At 44.3% G+C, this 19,422-nt stretch overlaps 1 protein-coding gene across 2 annotated transcripts in view; it reads right to left on the reverse strand.

Moving 5' to 3' along the window:
- The window catches only part of HDAC4 (histone deacetylase 4), a 224,581-nt gene extending 207,683 nt beyond the window's left edge, over window positions 1–16,898 (reverse strand). For both annotated transcript variants that reach the window (XM_056537015.1, XM_056537012.1), the window contains exon 1: window positions 16,535–16,898. The gene's annotated coding sequence lies outside the window, so the exon portion shown is untranslated. The remainder of the gene's footprint in view (window positions 1–16,534) is intronic.
- Window positions 16,899–19,422: the final 2,524 nt, after the last annotated feature.

A 19,422-nucleotide genomic window follows, 5' to 3' on the forward strand; every position in this document is an offset into this window, starting at 1 on the left:
TTTACGACCATGACTATGATCGCAGCCCTGTGGAGAGCTCACAAAGGTGGGTGCGGAATGACAGATTGCTGGGGTCCCCAGCAGCGGGACCCCGCGATCATACATCTTATCCCCTATCCTTTGGATAGGGTATAAGATGTATTATGGCCGGAGTACCCCTTTAATGCTACTGATCCAGTGCAGCCGCTGCTCCTGTAGAAGTAGACGGTTGCAGTGCCCTACATACACTGTATGGGGACTTCCACTGGGAACTCCAGAACAGTGGCAGTGGAGGTGTCCCATTTCTGTCCCTGTTATGAGGTGCAGCCTCCATTGATGGGACTTGATGCCTGGACCTCTGTTATGTTCTTCAACCATTTCTGAGATTTTTTTTGCAACGTAGCAAGGTGTATTATCCTGCTGAAAGAGGCCACTAACATTAGGAAATAATCACTGCCATGTAGAGGTGGATATAGTCTGTGCTATGTTTAAAGGGGTTTTTCCTATCTCACAACGTTACCCTCTATTCACAGGTTCACAGTATAGGGTATTTATATCTGATTGCAGGGGTTGTAACCACTAGGGCCCCCACAAACTTGAGAATGGGAAGTCAAGTAAGAATGAAGCAGTGGATTGCGCATGCATGCCACCGCTCTATTCATTCTCTATGAGACAGCCGAATACTACATTCTGCTATCTCTGGCAGCTTCCAAAGAGAATAAGAATGTTCTAATAGGAGACTGAAATCCCTGTTCTCAAGATTGTTGGGGGGGCAGTGGTCAGATTCCGTGCAATCAGATAGTTATTCCCTATCCTGTGAATAGCGAACATCTCTGTAAGATGGGAAAACCCCTTTAAGCGGGTGGTATGTGTCAGAGTGACTTCCACATGAATGCTAGGACCCAAGGTTTTTCAGCAGAACATTGCCCAGAGCATGACACTGCTACCTTTTACCCAGATAACCATGTACCAAGCCATACACAATGTAAATCTGTTGCTCTTATGCCCATTATTAGTGCTTTCAGTGGTGGGCTGGGTCAGTATGGGCACTTTGACTGATCTGTGGCTATGAAGCCCCATTAACTCTGGGTTCTATTCGGTGCTACATGTCAGACCACCAAAACCCTCAACAACCACCACCACCACACAATCAAAAGAACAGAGGTCTCCAAGTGACTGTTGTGACTAGAACAGGTAATCCATTTACCACTAAGGCACTGACAAAGATCATGCTCAGCCCTTTCAGCCAATATATAATACTCCTTGGCAAATACCATAATCAATGCTATTCTGTTCAGAGGTTTTATTGTTCTGGCAGATTGACAGAGATACAGACAGACATATATACATACTGTAGGCTGACACTTCTTCACATGCATTACATCCTACAATACACGGTACAATGTAGCTCTCTTGCTTATGTCATTTTGTAGCGCGTCTCCATTCTGATTCCGTTTTTGTTGAAGTGGATAAATTATGCTTCTCACATCTCTGTGTGGGCGCGGTGTGCCTGCAAAACACTTGTACAGGAGTTGGGGCACTTGAGCTGAGCAGTGGCCTACGTGACGCGTTTTAGTAACATAGTAACATAGTTCATAAGGTTGAAAAAAGACCAGAGTCCATCAAGTTCAACCTATAACCCTAATGAGTCCCTACTGAGTTGATCCAGAGGAAGGAAAAAAAAAACTCATACTAGAGGTAAAAATTCCTTCCCGACTCCAAATATGGCATCAGAATAAATCCCTGGATCAACCTTATGTCCCTATAGATCTAGAATCTATAACCTGTAATGTTATTATTCTCCAAAAAAATGCACCCAGACCCTTTTGAACTCTTTTACAGAGTTCGCCATGACCACCTCCTCAGGCAGAGAATTCCACAGTCTCACTGCTCTTACAGTAAAGAACCCCCGTCTGTGCTGGTGTAGAAACCTTCTTTCCTCTAAATGTAGAGGATGCCCCCTTGTTATAGATACAGTCCTGGGTATAAATAGATCATGGGAGAGATCTCTGTACTGCCCCCTGATATATTTATACATAGTTATTAGGTCTCCCCTAAGCCTTCTTTCTAAACTAAAGCCCAATTCTGATAATCTTTCTGGGTACTGTAGTCCTCCCATTCCCCGTATTACTCTGGTTGCCCGTCTTTGAACCCTCTCCAGCTCCACTATATCTTTCTTGTACACTGGTGCCCAGTACTGTACACAGTATTCTATGTGTGGTCTGACTAGTGATTTGTACAGCAGTAGAATTATTTCCTTGTCGTGGGCATCTATGCCCCTATTGATGCACCCCATGATTTTATTTGCCTTGGCAGCAACTGCCCGACACTGGTCACTACAGCTAAATTTACTGTTAACTAGGGATGTCCCGATACCGATACTGGTATCGGTGCCGATACTATCCATTTGCATGGTATCGGGGACTCATTTAATGTCCCCGATGCCATCCTCCCGTCCGCATCACAGTGTTCCATGGAGGAGCATGTGACACACGTCACTCCGCCTCGTCCCCTGTGCCCAGCGTAACGCTACGGAGGAAGCAGAGTGACGTATGTGTCACATGCTCCTCCATAGGACGCCATGATGCGGATCGGAGGACGGGAGAACGGGGCAGGAGAACGGGGCAGCAGAGCGGCAGCACCAGCACCCGACAGAGGAGGTGAGCTGCCTGCAAGGAGGGGGGGCTGCTACTAATGTCTAAACGGGGGGGGGGGGGGGCCCTGCTGCTGTCCAACCTATCCAGATCCATTTGTAACTGTGCACTGTCCTCTATAGTGTTTACCGCTTTACACAGAGTTTAGAATCATCTGCAAAGATTGCTACTCTACCATTCAACCCCTCTACAAGGTCATTAATGAATATATTAAATAGAACAGGCCCCAAGACGGACCCCTGTGGTACCCCACTAGTAACAGTCACCCAATCAGAATAAGTACCATTAATAACCACCCTCTGTTTCCCATCACTGAGCCAGTTACTTACCCACTTACACACATTATTCCCCAGCACAATCCTTCTCATTTTATGCACCAACCTTTTATGTGGAACCATATCAAATGTTTTTAAAAAACAAGATATACAACATCCAGCGATTCCCCCTGGTCCAGACTGAAGCTCACCTCCTCATAAAAGCTCATAAGGTTAGTTTGACAGGTCCGATCCCTCATAAAGCCATGCTGATATGGAGTCATACATTTATTACCACATTTGTCATGCGCCAGTCCTGGGGAACAGTCCCTGTAACTATAAAGTTCTTAAATATTAAAAATAGGGGTCTGTCTATTACATTACTTAATTCCTTTAGAACACAGGGGTGAATGCCATCGATCTGGCGATTTATCTATTTTCATTTTTTGTAGGCGGCACTGTACTTCTTCCTGGGTTAGACAGGTGACCTGTACTGGGGAGTTTACCTTATCTCGCTGTATTTCACCTGGCATTTCATTTTCCTCGGTGAATACAGTAGAGAAGAATTTGTTTAATATATTTGCTTTTTCCTGATCCCCATTTATAATTTCTTCCTTATTTCCTTATTTTTTAAAGGGCCTACACTTTCATTTTTAACCTTTTTGCTATTTATATACAGTCATGGCCGTAAATGTTGGCGCCCCTGAAATATCGAGTTCAAGAAAATGAAGTCTTTCTCACAGAAAAGGATTGCAGTAACACATGTTTTGCTGTACACATGTTTATTCCCTTTGTGTGTATTTGAATTAAACCAAACCAAAAGAGGGAGGAAAAAAAAGCAAATTGGACATAATGTCACCAAACTCCAAAAATGGGCTAGACAAAATTATTGGCACACTTTCAAAATTGTGGAAAAATAAGATTGTTTCAAGCATGTGATGCTCCTTTACACTCACCTGGGGAAAGTAACAGGTGTGGGCAATATAAAAATCCCACATGAAAGATAAAAAAGGAGAGCAGTTCACTTATTCTTTGCATTGTGTCTGTGTGTGCCACACTAAGCATGGACAACAGAAAGAGGAGAAGAGAACTGTCTGAGGACTTGAGAACCAATATTGATGAGATGTGTCAATGCAGGATTGTCCGGATGGTGGATAAGCAGCCCCAAACAAGTTCCAAAGATATTCAAGCTGTCCTGCAGGCTCAGGGAGCATCAGTGTCAGCGCGAACTCTGTCGACATTTAAATGAAATGAAACGCTATGGCAGGAGACTCAGGAGGACCCTAATGCTGACACAGAGGCATAAAAAAGCAAGACTACATTTTGCTAAAATGAACTTGAGTAAGCCAAAATCCTTCTGGGAAAATGTCTTGTGGACAGATGAAACTAAGATAGAGCTTTTTGGTAAAGCACATCATTCTACAGTTTACCGAAAACTGAATGAGGCCTACAAAGAAAGAACACAGTACCTACAGTGAAATATGGTGGAGCTTTAATGATGTTTTGGGGTTGTTTTGCTGCCTCTGGCACTGCATGCCTTGAATGTGTGCAAGGCATCATGAAATCTGAGGATTACCAACGGATTTTGGGTCGCACTGTACAGCCCAGTGTCAGAAAGCTGGGTTTGCATCCAAGATATTGGGTCTTCCAGCAGGACAATTGGGGAGATTTATCAAAACTTGTGCAAAGGAAAAGTTGCCGACAGCAACCAGTCAGCTAGCTTCTTTCATTTTTAACAATGCCTCTGCAAAATGAAAGGAGCAATCTGATTGGTTGCTATGGGCAACTGGGCAACTTTTCCTTTGCACATGTTTTGATAAATCTCCACCAAGGAGTCCAGAGCTAAATCCCATTGAACACCTGTGGAGAGATCTTAAAATTGCGATTAGGGATTAAGGTGCCTACTTGGGTGGGGCTCATAGCCTTCCTCCCACTGTATGTGTGCTCAGTCACACTGGAGCTAACTGGGAGCAGGCTGTGAGTCGGACCTAATGCTGCTGTAATTGCCCACTGGCCCCTGGTATTGCCCATACAGCACAGGTAGGTTTAGTGTTAGGTCCCGTGCCACTTGCGAAACCTTGGCGTTGGTGTGGGGGCTCAGGTATGTCCTTCATATAAGGATATACTGGATAATGTCTCAATTTTAATATAATTTTGAGGGTTAGTCATACGTTACTGTCTACATCTACCACAGTAGTGCACCTGAATTTATGTATTATTCTAGATGTTACACATCCACACCTTTCATCTGGTGTAGGATGCCATTGTGGCACTTGTAGTCTGCTGCAAGGATCACCCATTGTAAGCATTTTATGAAGGGATTGCCCTTAGAAACGGGCCACAAGCACAGGATCTGCTCCCCCAGCATAAATGCACAACTGCATTTGGGGTTGAAAATTTCCTGCTATTTGAAACCATTTTTTTTTTTCAAAACCATAGAGTTGCAATATCACACACTGCCTGTGCACAGTTGTGGCGCTATTTATAGGGGAAAGAAGCTATAATTTTCTAACTCTGGACAACCCCTTTAAATTGATACACTACTCATACATAAATGAAATGGGGGAAATAAAAACTGTCTAGTTCTTAGACAGTGTAAACCTAGACTAGACAGTCTAAGGCATTTAGCCCTGCTTCGGTCCAGCACCAACAATGACCGCCGAGCCACCTGAGCCTGCCGGAGCGCACATGGGGGTGGAGTATAGGTAGCAGGGGATCAGAGAGGAGGGGAGGGGGTTGGGCTGAAATATCATTACACGGGGGAAATCAGAGGAGGGGTATAATGACACGGCATCGGGGGGGGGGGAACATAATGAAAGAGGGGAGGGTATAATGACACAGGGGGCATCAGAGGGGTTGATTATAATGACACAGGGAGCTTGGGGGGGTGGGGGGTTGAGACTTAAGTGTTTGCAGTGCACACCCCTTTACCCATGGTAGTATATGCAGAGCATTGCATCCTAGTGTTTGTAGTACTACCGAGTCTGTACTACAGACATGGGTCGGGTGCAGTGCTCTGCAGCCTGCACATACCCCCATGTGTATAGGAGTGCTATATAATAAAAAAAATATAAAAAAAAAATAATGTTTTCTACATATCTGATACTGCCGCATGGCTAACTGTCTGAACTATTAAAATTACCATTATCATTAACTTTTATTTTAATAGTTCAGACGGTTACCCATGCAGCAATATCAAATTTACGCTGGTTTCTGTACAGGATCATTAAAGGGTACCTCTCATCAAATAAACTTTTGATATATTTTAGATTAATGAATGTTGAATAACTTTCCAATAGCATATTAAGGAAAAATATGCTTCTTTCTATTGTATTTTTCCCGATCAGTCCTCTCAGCAAGCATTTCTGACTCATGCTGGAGTCCTAAACACTCAGAGCTGCCAGCCTGCTTTGTTCACAGCCAAACAGGCTGTGAACAAAGCAGGCTGGCAGCTCCTAGTGTTTAGGACTCCAGAATGAGTCTGAAATGCTTGCTGCCAGGACTGGTAGGGAGACCCCTAGTGGTCATTTCTTCAAAGTGGAAAATTAAATAGAAAGAAGCATATTTTTTAATAACATGCAATTGTAAAGTTATTCTGCATACATTAATCTATAATATATCAAAAGTTTTTTTGATGAGAGGTACCCTTTAATAATGATTCTGTAGAGCAACCGGCATAAACGTAAAAAAAATAAAAAAAAAACTCAAATTGCTGCTGTTTGGTCACATCACATGCTAGAAACTTTTAATATGGCCATTGTACATAATTTTTCAAGTAGAATCAGCTGAACCCCTTTTTAGCATTTTGACATTTTTTCCGATTAATCGATCAAATAATCGACAACTAATCGATTATTGAAATAATAGCTGCAACCCTACATGGGAAGCAAGTCTGCACCTCACACTGGCGCTCAGGGTGTATGGAGCAGGCTCCTGACTCTAGCCCGCTCCATACTCACCGGCCCCCGGGTGATTTCATATGCTGGGGGGCCACCGCTAATAGCCTGGCATGTGGCAATCGCTGTGGCCGGCTGTTAACCCTTAAGATCACAGCTGTCAAAGTTGTCTGCGGTGTCTCAAGGATCTTTTAACCATCCCTGGTGGATCGCCCCCCCGCAGCGTGATCTCGGAGGGGCAATCCCCTGAGGAGGTAGCCGGTGGGCTTACCTCTGCATTCATGGCTGCCCCCATAGATCTGCATTTGATTGAGCTTGCCTTGAGCAGGCTCAACCAAATGAACCCAGATCAATGGAGTTCAACAGAATTGCATTGATCTGTATGAGAAATCTAAATGATTATCCTAAAAAAAAAAAATCTATATTATTTAATAAAAATTAAAAAAAGTTTAAAAACACCCATTAACCCCTTCCATATTAAAAAGTTCATATCACCCCCCATTTTCCATATAAAAATATGTAAACATAATAAAAAACATATTTGGTATTGGCGCGTGCGTAATTTACCGAACTATTTAAAATTAACATTTTATATCCCGTATGGTAAATGGCGTTAACGTTAAAAAAAAATTTAAAAAAAATACCAAATCACATAATTGCGTTTTTTATGTTTATAACTAGAGATGAGCAAACCTACAGTGATTCAATTCGTCACGAACTTCTCGGCACGGCAGTTGCTGACTTTAGCCTGCATAAATTAATTCAGCTTTCAGGTGCTGGAGACTCTCTCCTAGGACTGTATCCACCTTTTCCAGCCCACCAGAACTAATTTATGCAGGTTAAAGTCAGCAACTGCCGAGCAGAGAAGTTCATGACGAATCGACTCACTGTAAGTTCGCTCATCTCTATTTATAACATCATATCCCAGAAAAAAATAAAATAAGTGTCCAAAAAGTCCGATCAATACCAAAATGGTACCGATACAAACAGCATATTACAGCCCCAAAAAACTAGCCCTCATACAGCCCAGTATACGGAAAATATGGGGGTCATATTATTTTTTTTTTATTAAAAAGTAAAAAAAAAAATGTATTAAAACATGACGGAAACTAAACAAATTTGGTATTGGTGTAACCAGGCTGACCTAAAGTATCAAAATAATATGCAAGTTTGACCACAGGGTGAATGGCGAAAAAAGAAAACCACCTAATTTGTATTTTTTTTTTTCAATTTCACCTCACAAATAATTTTTTTTTGTTTCAGCGCATAAGTTATGGAAAAATTAAAGGTGTCATTACAAAGTACCGGTATACTTGGCCCCACAAAAAACAAGCCTCATATGGGTCTGTAGATGGAAAAATAAGAGTTATGGCTATTATAGGACGAGGAGGAAAAACGAAAAGTGTAGAAACTAGTAAAGACCTTATTTACAGACTATTTTGGTTGAAATTATTTCATCTACCAGGACAAGTGGATTTTCTTGAGGGACAAGCAGATTGTGTTCCGCTTTAGTCCCTTGGACAAGTCGTTTTTTTAATTTAAAATTTCCACACCCCTTATACCGTTTTGAAGATGGTCTTCCTTTTTCCCCCAACAGTCCCCATTTATTTGGTCACACAGAAAAGGCCCAATGTTTTGCTGGATTTTTCTGTTGAAAGTCCAAACAGACGTGTCAAAATTAGCCAATCTGTGACCGACTTTAGATTACAAGAGTCCTCATCGGGGCTTTAGTCTGCAAATACGGTAGTCTCTGTTAATCAATGTTTATCCCATGGCTATACCAAGATTTACACCAGAGTTTAATCAGCCCCAAAGTCTATACAACAGAAAGTAAGCACAAGAGTGAAGGAAGTTCATCTGATAAAGGCTCCTGCTGCAGTGTCCCTAAAGCCGATCATACACATGACAGCTGTTAGCTGAACAGGTCCCCCCAATAACACTGCACGTTAAATGATTCTTTCCATTGGGAGAGTGTCAAGTAGTTATTATGCACAAAGAAATCAGAGGGTATGGCAAACAATCTAATGTTCATGGCCAGTTTAAAGGGAATCTGTGAGCTTTATACAATGCTCAGAATGGCAGACATGGACTGATAGTTTATAGGGAGATAGAACAAATGACATCTGTCTTTTAGCTAATAAATGTTTGCAAAGTTATAAAATCAAGTTTTTCTTTTAAGCGCAAGTGTCATAGAGGCTGGGATAAGCAGCAGGCTCATCTTCTCCCTCCCCCACTCCTCTGTTTGTCTTGCAGCAAGGAGAGAGGTAGCATGCATGTGGCAGCTCATCCCGGCCTTTATGACACTTGAACTTCAAAGGAAAACATAACTTTATAACTTTGTAAAGAGCCATCACCTAAGGGACAGGTATCATTTATTTTATCTCCCTATAAGTTATCTGCCAGTGTCTGCAGATCTGAGCAAAATAGAAAGCTGACACGTTCCCTTTAAGCCATGTAATCACTCTGCCAAACAAACCAGTATGCTGGCAGCAGTCACACCCATCTATATATAAGCCACAAGCGCCAACTGCTACCTTTTTCTTCTATGTTCCAAGGCTTCCAGCAAAATGACTTTCAAAGCAAACTCCAGATATACAGAATGCCCTATGACAAATTACCACTAAATTACAGCAGTTCCTTTTTCTCTTGCAAAACAAAGATAAATTACTAAGAGCCTAAAGGTGCCCATACACATAAGAGCAATGTCAGCCAAACCCAACAAACTTAGCGGGCCTGCACATTCCATGTGTGCGCAAGGAAGATAAAGCCACGGCCAGACACTTCCGGCCTTTTCCCCTCTCCATGGCCACCTACAGTAAACACATTTAACAGTATGGCAACAATCTTGTGGGCAAAAAAATTGCAGATAAGTGCAATAAACTGCTTCTGTGGTACAAACTTCCCACCAATTCCCTTTGATAAATGCGCTCAAAGAAAGCAATAAGGGCCAAATCCCTTTGCGGAATAATGCAGCAGCCTCCCTCGGAAGAGGCCATTAAAGAGGTTGTCCAGTTTTTTTTAAAGATATTTAAAAGGCCCCAAATGCAATAAAAATAAATAAATAAATAAATAAATAAATAAATAAAAACTGTTCCTTACCTCCCCTCTATTCCTACACTGATCCCCTGGTCAGTGCTCCAGTCTTGCTTTAGGATCGGAGCTCACTGTGACCACCACAGCCAATCAGTGGCCTCGGCAGGCAAGGCCACTGGTAAGATACGGCAGTTGCTCCCAAGATCAAAGGCAGAATGGGGGACCTCATATGGAGGCATGATAAGTAACAGTTTAATTGCAATTGGGGCAATTTTTTTTTAAAGATTAATATCCACTGTGTGGGCATTAAGGGCCTTCCAACTGACTGCAATGAAGTTCCAGGTGGAATTCCACAAAAATAAAAAAAATGCAATACTACATACAGCTCTATGTTGTGCCAGTCCTGTTTATTCTTACTGGAAATGTAAAAATAAATAGCCACAAGTGTTAGTTTCCCTACATTGTCTAAGACAGGGGTCCTCAACCAGGGGTACGCGTACGCCAAGGGTTATGCAGGGCTACGGCAATTTGCTGACAAATACCAGCCATGTATTGGCCAGTATTTGTCAGAGCGGGGATTGGATTGCTGACGTGAGCTGTATTGGCTGCTGGGCCAGACGTGTGACGTCCCTGACGTAGCGCGGAGGTGTCGGAACAGCGTAGAAGGATGTCACCCGTTAGAGCGGCCCTCAAACTCCCGCTAAACAGGACACAGGCCTGGTAAGCTACGTAAACTAAGTTTAACAGCGCAGTATGGGAGGGTGTTATTGATTGTATCTCATATTAGCCCAGGAGGATCGAAGGGGGGAATAATGGCACAAGGTGATTAAGATGGAGGGGGGGGGGGGAATAAAGGCAAAAGGGATCAGAGGGAGGGGGAGGTTGAAATAATGGCACAAGGGGATAAAGTATCACATTAGTATCGCTTTAGAAAAGTTAGCACACGCCATTATGAAATTAAGTACTTTAAGACATACTTTCACCCTCTAAGGGTGCAGTCGCAAAAAAGGTTGAGAACCACTGGTTTAAGACTAGTCAACCTGTTTATAGGACAGAAGTTGAGCAGAGAAAAAAAATGCATTTTCTTTTCCTCTGCTTAACTAATGTAAAATACCGGGCACCTGATGGACCCCCATTCATGTCAATGGGATCAGTCGGGACCAGGTGGTGTCCGTTGTGGAATTTTGCTTCTTTATCTGGTCCAGAATGGACTATGAACAGGATGTAGCCTGGCGGCAGTGTGATCGAGCCCTTATGTAGGCACAACCATTTGGCTATCTAGTCATAGATTAAAGTAAATCTATATTGCAGAAATCAGCCAGTGTTCCCCAACCTGTGGATCTCCAGCTGTTACAGGACTACAAGTCAGATCACACCGACAACCAAAGGATGAAAACCTGTGTAGAGGAAGAGTGGTGCAGTTGCCCATAGCAACCAATCTGATAGCTTCTTTCATTTTTCAGAGGCCTCTTTAAATATTAAAGAAGCACTCTGGCTGCTATGGGAGACACTTATACACAGCTTTTAATAAATCTTCTCCAATGTTTTTATCATCAACTTTCTAATAGAAAAATTGCTTGTTGCCCACAGCAACCAATCAGAGCTCTCAATTCATTTCTCAATCACTGCTGCACTCTGCCTGGGCTGTCAGGGGCTGATGGGAGTTGTAGTTCTGCAACAGCTGGAGGGCCAAGGTTGTGGAAAACACTGCCCCAGACTTTTAGAATCTGGATATAAACTAAAACAGTTACATTCACTGACAAACACATCTTGAAAACAGCAAGGGACTGAAAGGATTGTACAATAATAAATACATAGTTGCACATAATATGCACAGGAACACTTTGGGGTGGATTTTTAAAGGGGTAGTCCAGTGGTGAAAAACTTATCCCCTATCCTAAGGATAGGGGATAAGTTTGAGATCGCGGGGGGTCCGACCGCTGGGGCCCCCTGCGATCTCTCTGTACGGGGGCCAGGCTCTCTCTGGCCAGATAGCGGGTGTCGACCTCCGCAAAAAGCGGCGGCCGACACGCCCCCTCAATACATCTCTATGACAGAGCCGGAGATTGCTGAAAGCAGCGCTTTGGCTCTGCCATAGAGTTCTATTGATGGGGCGTGTCGGCCGCTGCTTCGTGCGGAGGTCGACACGCCCCCTTCCCGCAGGCTGTCGGGGCTCCGTACAGGAGATCGCAGGGGGCCCCAGCTTTCGGACCCCCCCCCCCCCCCCAAACTTATCCCCTATCCTTAGGATAGGGGATAAGTTGTTCACCACTGGACTACTCCTTTAAAACAGCAGCATTTTACATGCAAGTCTTAAGGCAGAATGATGTAGCACAAGAGGTGCCAATAATATTAAACATCTCATATCAATTTTGCATCTGTGACGGTTTAAGCATTGTTCACACAGACGTTGTGCTCAGTTAAAGGGAGCCCCATCTCTCAGAAGAACGGGAGTTGAGTGAAGAAAAAAATACTGCATGTCCAGTCATGTGCATGGTCTAATTTCTTCCTCCACTTAACCCCTTAAGGACTCAGGGTTTTTCCGTTTTTGCACTTTTGTTTTTTCCTCCTTACCTTTTAAAAATCATAACCCTTTCAATTTTCCACCTAAAAATCCATATTATGGCTTAGCTTTTGCGTCGCCAATTCTACTTTGCAGCGACATCAGTCATTTTACCCAAAAATTCACGGCGAAACGGAAAAAAAAAATCATTGTGCGACAAAATCGAAGAAAAAAAACGCCATTTTGTAACTTTTGGGGGCTTCCGTTTCTATGCAGTGCATATTTCGGTAAAAATTACACCTTATTATTCTGTAGGTCCATACGGTTAAAATGATACCCTACTTATTATATAGGTTTGATTTTGTCGCACTTCTGGCAAAAATCATAACTACATGCAGAAAAATGTATACGTTTAAAAATGTCATCTTCTGACCGCTAAAAAACTTTTTTGTTTTTCCACGTACAGGGCGATATTTTTCCACTCTTTTTTTGCGCCATGATCTGAAGTTTTTATCGGTACGATTTTTGTTTTGATCGGACTTTTTGATCACTTTTTATTCATTTTTTTAAAAAAAGTGACCAAAATACGCTTTTTTTGAATTTTTTTGCGCGTACGCCATTGACTGTGTGGTTTAATTAACGATATATTTTTATAGTTCGGACATTTACGCACGCGGCGATACCACATCTATTTTTATTTACACTTTTTTATGGGAAAAGGGGGGTGATTCAAACTTTTATTAGGGAAGGGGTTAAATGACCTTTATTAACACTTTTTTTTAACTTTTTTTTTTGCAGTGTTCTAGGTCCCATAGGGACCTATAACACTGCACACACTGATCTCTTAGGCTGGGTCCACACTACGTTTTGTCCCATACGGGAGCGCATACGGCAGGAGGGAGCTAAAAGCTCGCGCTCCCGTATGTAACCGTATGCGCTCCCGTATGTCATTCATTTCAATGAGCCGACCGGAGTGAAACGTTCGGTCCGGTCGGCTCATTTTTGCGCCGTATGCGCTTTTACAACCGGACCTAAAACCGTGGTCAACCACGGTTTTAGGTCCGGTTGTAAAAGCGCATACGGCGCAAAAATGAGCCGACCGGACCGAACGTTTCACTCCGGTCGGCTCATTGAAATGAATGACATACGGGAGCGCATACGGTTACATACGGGAGCGCGAGGTTTTAGCTCCCTCCTGCCGTATGCGCTCCCGTATGGGACAAAACGTAGTGTGGACCCAGCCTTACACAGATCACTGGCGTGTTTTAACATGCCTGTGATCAGTGTTATCGGCGCTTGACTGCTCCTGCCTGGATCTCAGGCACAGAGCAGTCATTCGTCGATCGGACACCGAGGAGGCAAGGGCATCCCGGTGTCCTGTAAGCTGTTCGGAACGCCGCGATTTCACCGCGGCGGTCCCAAACAGCCCGACTGACTAGCCGGGATAGTTTCACAGGAGCGGTCAGCTTTGACCGCCGCTTCTAAAGAGTTAATACCGCACATTGCCACGATTGGCGATGTGTGGTATTAGCCGCGGGTCCCGGCGCGCTGCGACCCCGCTTCATATCGCGGGAGCCAGCGCAGGACATAAATATACATCCTGCGTCGTTAAGGGGTTAAAGTGGTACTCCGGTGGAAAACTTTATTATTATTTTTTTTTTTTTTTTTTTTTATCAACTGGTGCCAGAAAGTTAAACAGATTTGTAAATTACTTCTATTAAAAATCTTAATCCTTCCAGTACTTATTAGCTGCTGAATACTACAGAGGAAATTATTTTCTTTTTGGAACACAGAGCTGTCTGCTGACATCATGAGCACAGTGCTCTCTGCTGACTTCTCTGTCCATTTTCTCTCCAGAGTAGGAAAAAATCCCCAGAGAAAACATATGCTGCTCTGGACAGTTCCTAAAATGGACAGAGATGTCAGCAGAGAGCACTGTGTTCCGAAAAGAAAAGTATTCAGCAGCTAATAAGTACTAGAAGGATTACATTTTAATAGAAGTAATTTACAAATCTATTAAACTTTCTGGCACCAGTTCATTTGAAACAAAAAATAAAAAATAAAAGTTTTCCACCGGAGTAACCCTTATTTCTGCTGCAGATTTTGCTACTTATTGAAGTCAATGGGAAGCAAAATCTGCAGGGAAAAAAAACGCACGTGTGAATTAGGGATCGACCGATATCGTTTTTTTAGGGCCGATAGCCGATAACTTATACCGATATTCCAGTATAAGTTATCGGCTATTTATCCCCCCGCGACACCGCTGCAGATCATTGATTTAAAGCGGGCGCTTTAAATCAATGCACTGTAGTGGCTTTTGCGGTGCCATAGGCCGCCGCCGCCGCCACCCGCTTCTCTCCCCCCATCTGTCAGGGTGGTCCGGGCCATCCATCCTTCCTGTAGTGTCAGGCGGCATTCCGGGTGGAGGGTGAACCGGTCCGGGCTGTCCTTCTCCGGGGGTCCTCTTCTCCACTCCGGGCAGGCTCTGGCCTAGTAACGCAGCATAGACGCCGCTGCGAAGTGACGCCCGTGCGCAGCGACGCACCTGACGTCACGGCGTCTATGCAGCGTACTAGGCCGGAGCCTGCCCGGAGTGGAGAAGAGGACCCCCGGAGAAGGACAACCCGGACCGGTTCACCCTCCACCCTGAATGCCGCCGGACACTACAGGAAGGATGGATGGCCCGGACCACCCCCATTGCGGGTAAGTTTAATTTTTTTTTATTGACTCGGAGGGTGGGGGAGGGGCCCGACCGGTATAGCGGTATGGGCAAAAATCCATACCGTGGGGGGGGGAAAAAAACGGTATCAGTTTCATACCGGTATACCGCCCAGCACTAGGGTTGGGGGTCAGAGGCCATCGCATGTTGAAGGCAGCATCAACTTACGATGCTTTTGTATGTCAAGGCCGTCGCATAAACGGCTATCCGGGCCATCGCAGAAATGGCTATACAGACTGCGTCAGCTGCCACCGGATAGCCGTTTACGGTGCCCTGTGTGGTCCGCTGACGATCACTTACCTGTCCTCGGGGCTCCGGCGTGTAATCTTTGGGATCCCCTGCATCGTCGGCGCTCTCCTACAACGTCTTCACGTCGCTGCGCACGCCGTTCCGTCATCCAATAGGAGCGGCGTGCGTAGCGACCTGACGGCAGCGACGGAGAACGAGGATGCCGGGGAAGCAGAGGCCTTGCCGGAGCGTCGGGGACAGTGATGGACGGAGACATCCAGAGCAGCGGTGATGAGCGGTGACGGTCCGGCGGAGACAGGTGAGTACAACCTTTAATACCAGTGGTCGTCAACCTGCGGACCTCCAGATGTTGCAAAACTACAACTCCCAGCATGCCCGGTCAGCCAACGGCTGTTCAGGCATGCTGGGTGTTGTAGTTTTGCAACATCTGGCGGTCCGCAGGTTGTAGACCACTGTCCTATACTTTACATTGCACGGATCCCTCAACATACAATGGTTTCAACAAACAATGGTCCATTTGGTACGGATTACCATCGTATGTTGAGGGACCAGTGTGTGTGTGTGTGTGTGTGTGTACACATATATATATATATATATATATATATACACATACATATACATATATACACACACACACACATAGTTGGGCTAGGTTTGCCAATCTGCTGCACACCACAAATGCTTGAGAATATGAACAGAAATATGTTACAATGTATAAGCGCTGCGGAATCTGTAGGCGCTATATAAATAAAAATAATAATAATAATAAGTTAGTTTAATGTTTCATCATAACTAACAGAAATACTGCTAGTTGCCCATAGCAACAAGAGCTCAGTTTTCATTTCTCAACCCACTGTGGTAAAACGAAAGCTGTCCTGTGATTGGTTGCTATGGGCAACACAGTTTGTCTGAATGTGCTCATTGAGACCAGCAGAAATCCGGGATAGTGTCAGTTTTCGTCATGACTGTGGCTGGTCACACAAATCCACACCCACTAGTGTACAGCACACACGTGTTACAGCTACAATAAACACCTCCACACAGGCCATTCATTTACTTCCATGCCTACCCATCAATGACAGGCTGCACTCCAGCACCCGCCATCGCACATATACAGTCACAAGGGGGACTTGCCCCGATCCTCTCAGGGACTGATAGACAAATACATGCCCGCACATCCTCTGCGCAGCCCGCATTGTAGTAAACAGATCATGATGATGCCGACGTCCCACCCTTCCTCCTCTCACCTGAACAGCGCACTCGCAGTCCTATCGGTCCCGGAGAACTCCCCGAGCTCCCAGGCCTAGCTCAGTCTATCCCCGGTCTCTCACAAATCCTCCTGTTCTACCCGAGGCTCCGAGTGGCCGACATCCCGCGCACCTCCTAACACTGCGCCCTACTTCGCTCTGATCGCTCATTGGTCAACCCAACTGCCGCTCCATACCAGGCTCCGCCCCTCTCTAGAGCTCTCGGACTAACAAACGCAAAGAATACCAAAGCAGCTCGCCTATTGGTTGAGTGAGACGTCAATCACGAGTTGAACGCCAAGGGTTACCTCTTTGTGCCTCCGCCCTCGTTTCTGAAGCGAGCCAATCATTAGTATCAATAAAGACCGGGGCGGGACTACAAGCCATAGATTGGATGCGGAAGCTGCCAATCTTTCCATAGACCGCCTACTGTGGCCCTTGAGAGCCTAGCTAATTGCCATTGGTTGTTTTGTTTCACGTGTCCTATATTTGTTTACTTCAGCCAATCAGCGTGCGAGTTATTTATAGGACGTTCGTTTTTTTTTTTATGTTTTTTTATTTTTTTGCTGTCAGCGTGAATCTGACCTTCTAGAGGGGAGGGGCTTAGCTGCGGCTTTATAAGTGATGGCTGGTGAGCGCGGAATGTCAGTCAGTGGACGGCACCGATGTGTAATGCGGGATAATGGGAGGCTAGAGTGTCTGGCCCCGCTGTACAGTCACTAGAAGGGTAGATAGGTACCTAAATCTAATGTTCATCCTATTGAATTTGTTACTATAGGGCAGTGTTTTCCAACCAGAGTGCCTCCAGCTGTTGCAAAACTACAACTCCCAGCATGCCCGGACAGCCTTCGGCTGTCCGGGCATGCTGGGAGTTGTAGTTTTGCAACAGCTGGAGGCACCTTGGTTGGAAAACTGCTATAGGGGGTGCAGAGGTAGCAGTCAGACCCAGCGGATCAAGTCCTGGCAAAAAAAAGTAGGGGAACTCGCCCAATATTTTCACTCAAAGGCTGGTCCTGCATGACTCCTGCTAATGGGAACAGTGTTCTTGCTGTGGAAAAAGTGCAGGAACTCCGTTCCCATGCGTTCCTGCAGGACTTGATCCCTGCCCAGACCCCAATGCCCGTGCCACATGCAAATACAGTAGAGGAGACCCAATGATGGATTTGGCTACAAGTTACCCCTCTGGTTTGCAGTGTCCACCTATATCCCTGTGGTTCCTCACCCTTGTTACCTCTTTGCATGTAGCGACCCAATGGAGCATCCAGAGTAGGGATTTGGGGTCCTGTTCGGAACTTCTCTGAGTGCTAGATAGAACCGACACAAAACTAACTTGAAACTAACTTTGTATTGCATAAAGGAAAACAACTACGCACAACAACAAAACAGTAAGGGACAGTATAGCACGAAAATAAGCCAAATGCAATGTGTATAGGTCTCACCCACATACAAAAACACCTGTGGCCCACCAAATTCTTCACCTTAGTGGCCATTGGGTACTGTTAGTTGGTGCACATTGAAAGCCTTGCTTCGCAGTGTCACTTGAATTAGGTTGAAACACACAAAATGTCAGCAAAATATCAAGATCTTTTATCGGTATGGGAGTTCAGGGTGCCCTGATGTGGGACAGGAAAGGGAGGATTTCAAGCTTACAGTGGGGATCAAAAGTTTGGGCACCCCAGGTAAAAATTAGTATTAATGTGCATAAAGAAGCCAAGGAAAGATGGAAAAATCTCCAAAAGGCATCAAATTACAGATTAGACATTCTTATAATATGTCAACAAAAGTTAGATTTTATTTCCATCATTTACACTTTCAAAATAACAGAAAACAAAAAAATGGCGTCTGCAAAAGTTTGGGCACCCTGCAGAGTTCAGAGTTAATATCTTGTACTGCCCCCTTTGGCAAGTATCACAGCTTGTAAACACTTTTTGTAGCCAGCCAAGAGTCTTTCAATTCTTGTTTGAGGTATCTTTGCCCATTCTTCCTTACAAAAGTCTTCCAGTTCTTTGAGATTTCTGAGCTGTCTGTCACGCACTGCTCTTTTAAGGTCTATCCATAGATTTTCAATTATGTTGAGGTCAGGAGATTGTGAAGGCCATGGCAAAACCCTCATTTTACGCCTCTTGATGTAATCCCCTGTGGATTTCGAGGTGTGTTTAGGATCATTATCCATTTGTAGAAGCCATCCTCTCTTTAACTTCAGCTTTTTCACAGATGGCATCAAGTTAGCATCCAAAATTTGCTGAAATTTTATTGAATCCATTTTACCTTCTACTCGTGAGATGTTCCCTGTGCCACTGGCTGCAATACAACCCCAAAGCTTAACAGTTGGACAGAGGTTCTTTTAATTAAATTCTGTTCTCCTTCTCCAAACGTACCTTTGCTCATTCCGGCGAAAAAGTTCAATTTTAACCTCATCAGTCCACAGAACTTGTTTCCAAAATGCATCAGGCTTGTCTATATGTTTATTTGCAAAGTTCAAATGCTGATTTTTGTGGTGAGGACTTAGAAGAGGTTTTCTTCTGATGACTCTTCCATGAAGACCATATTTGTACAAGTATCTCTTTATAGTGGAATAGTGTACCACAACTCCAGTGTCTGCCAGATCTTTCTGAAGGGATTGTGCTGTCAAACGTGGGTTTTGAATTGTTTTTCTCACAATCCTGTGAGCTGTTCTGTCTGATATTTTTCTTGGTCTTCCAGATCTTGCTTTAACTTCCACTGTTACTGATGACTGCCATTTCTTAATTACATTCCGAACAGAGGATATTGACATCTGAAAACATTCCTATCCTCTTTTAGCCTTCTCCAGCTTTGTGAGTAGGGATCGACCGATTATCGGTATGGGCGATATTATCGGCCGATAATCACGATTTTGGGCATTATCG

The sequence above is a fragment of the Hyla sarda genome, chromosome 8 (assembly GCF_029499605.1).
Source record: "Hyla sarda isolate aHylSar1 chromosome 8, aHylSar1.hap1, whole genome shotgun sequence".
Taxonomy (NCBI): Eukaryota; Metazoa; Chordata; class Amphibia; order Anura; family Hylidae; genus Hyla; species Hyla sarda.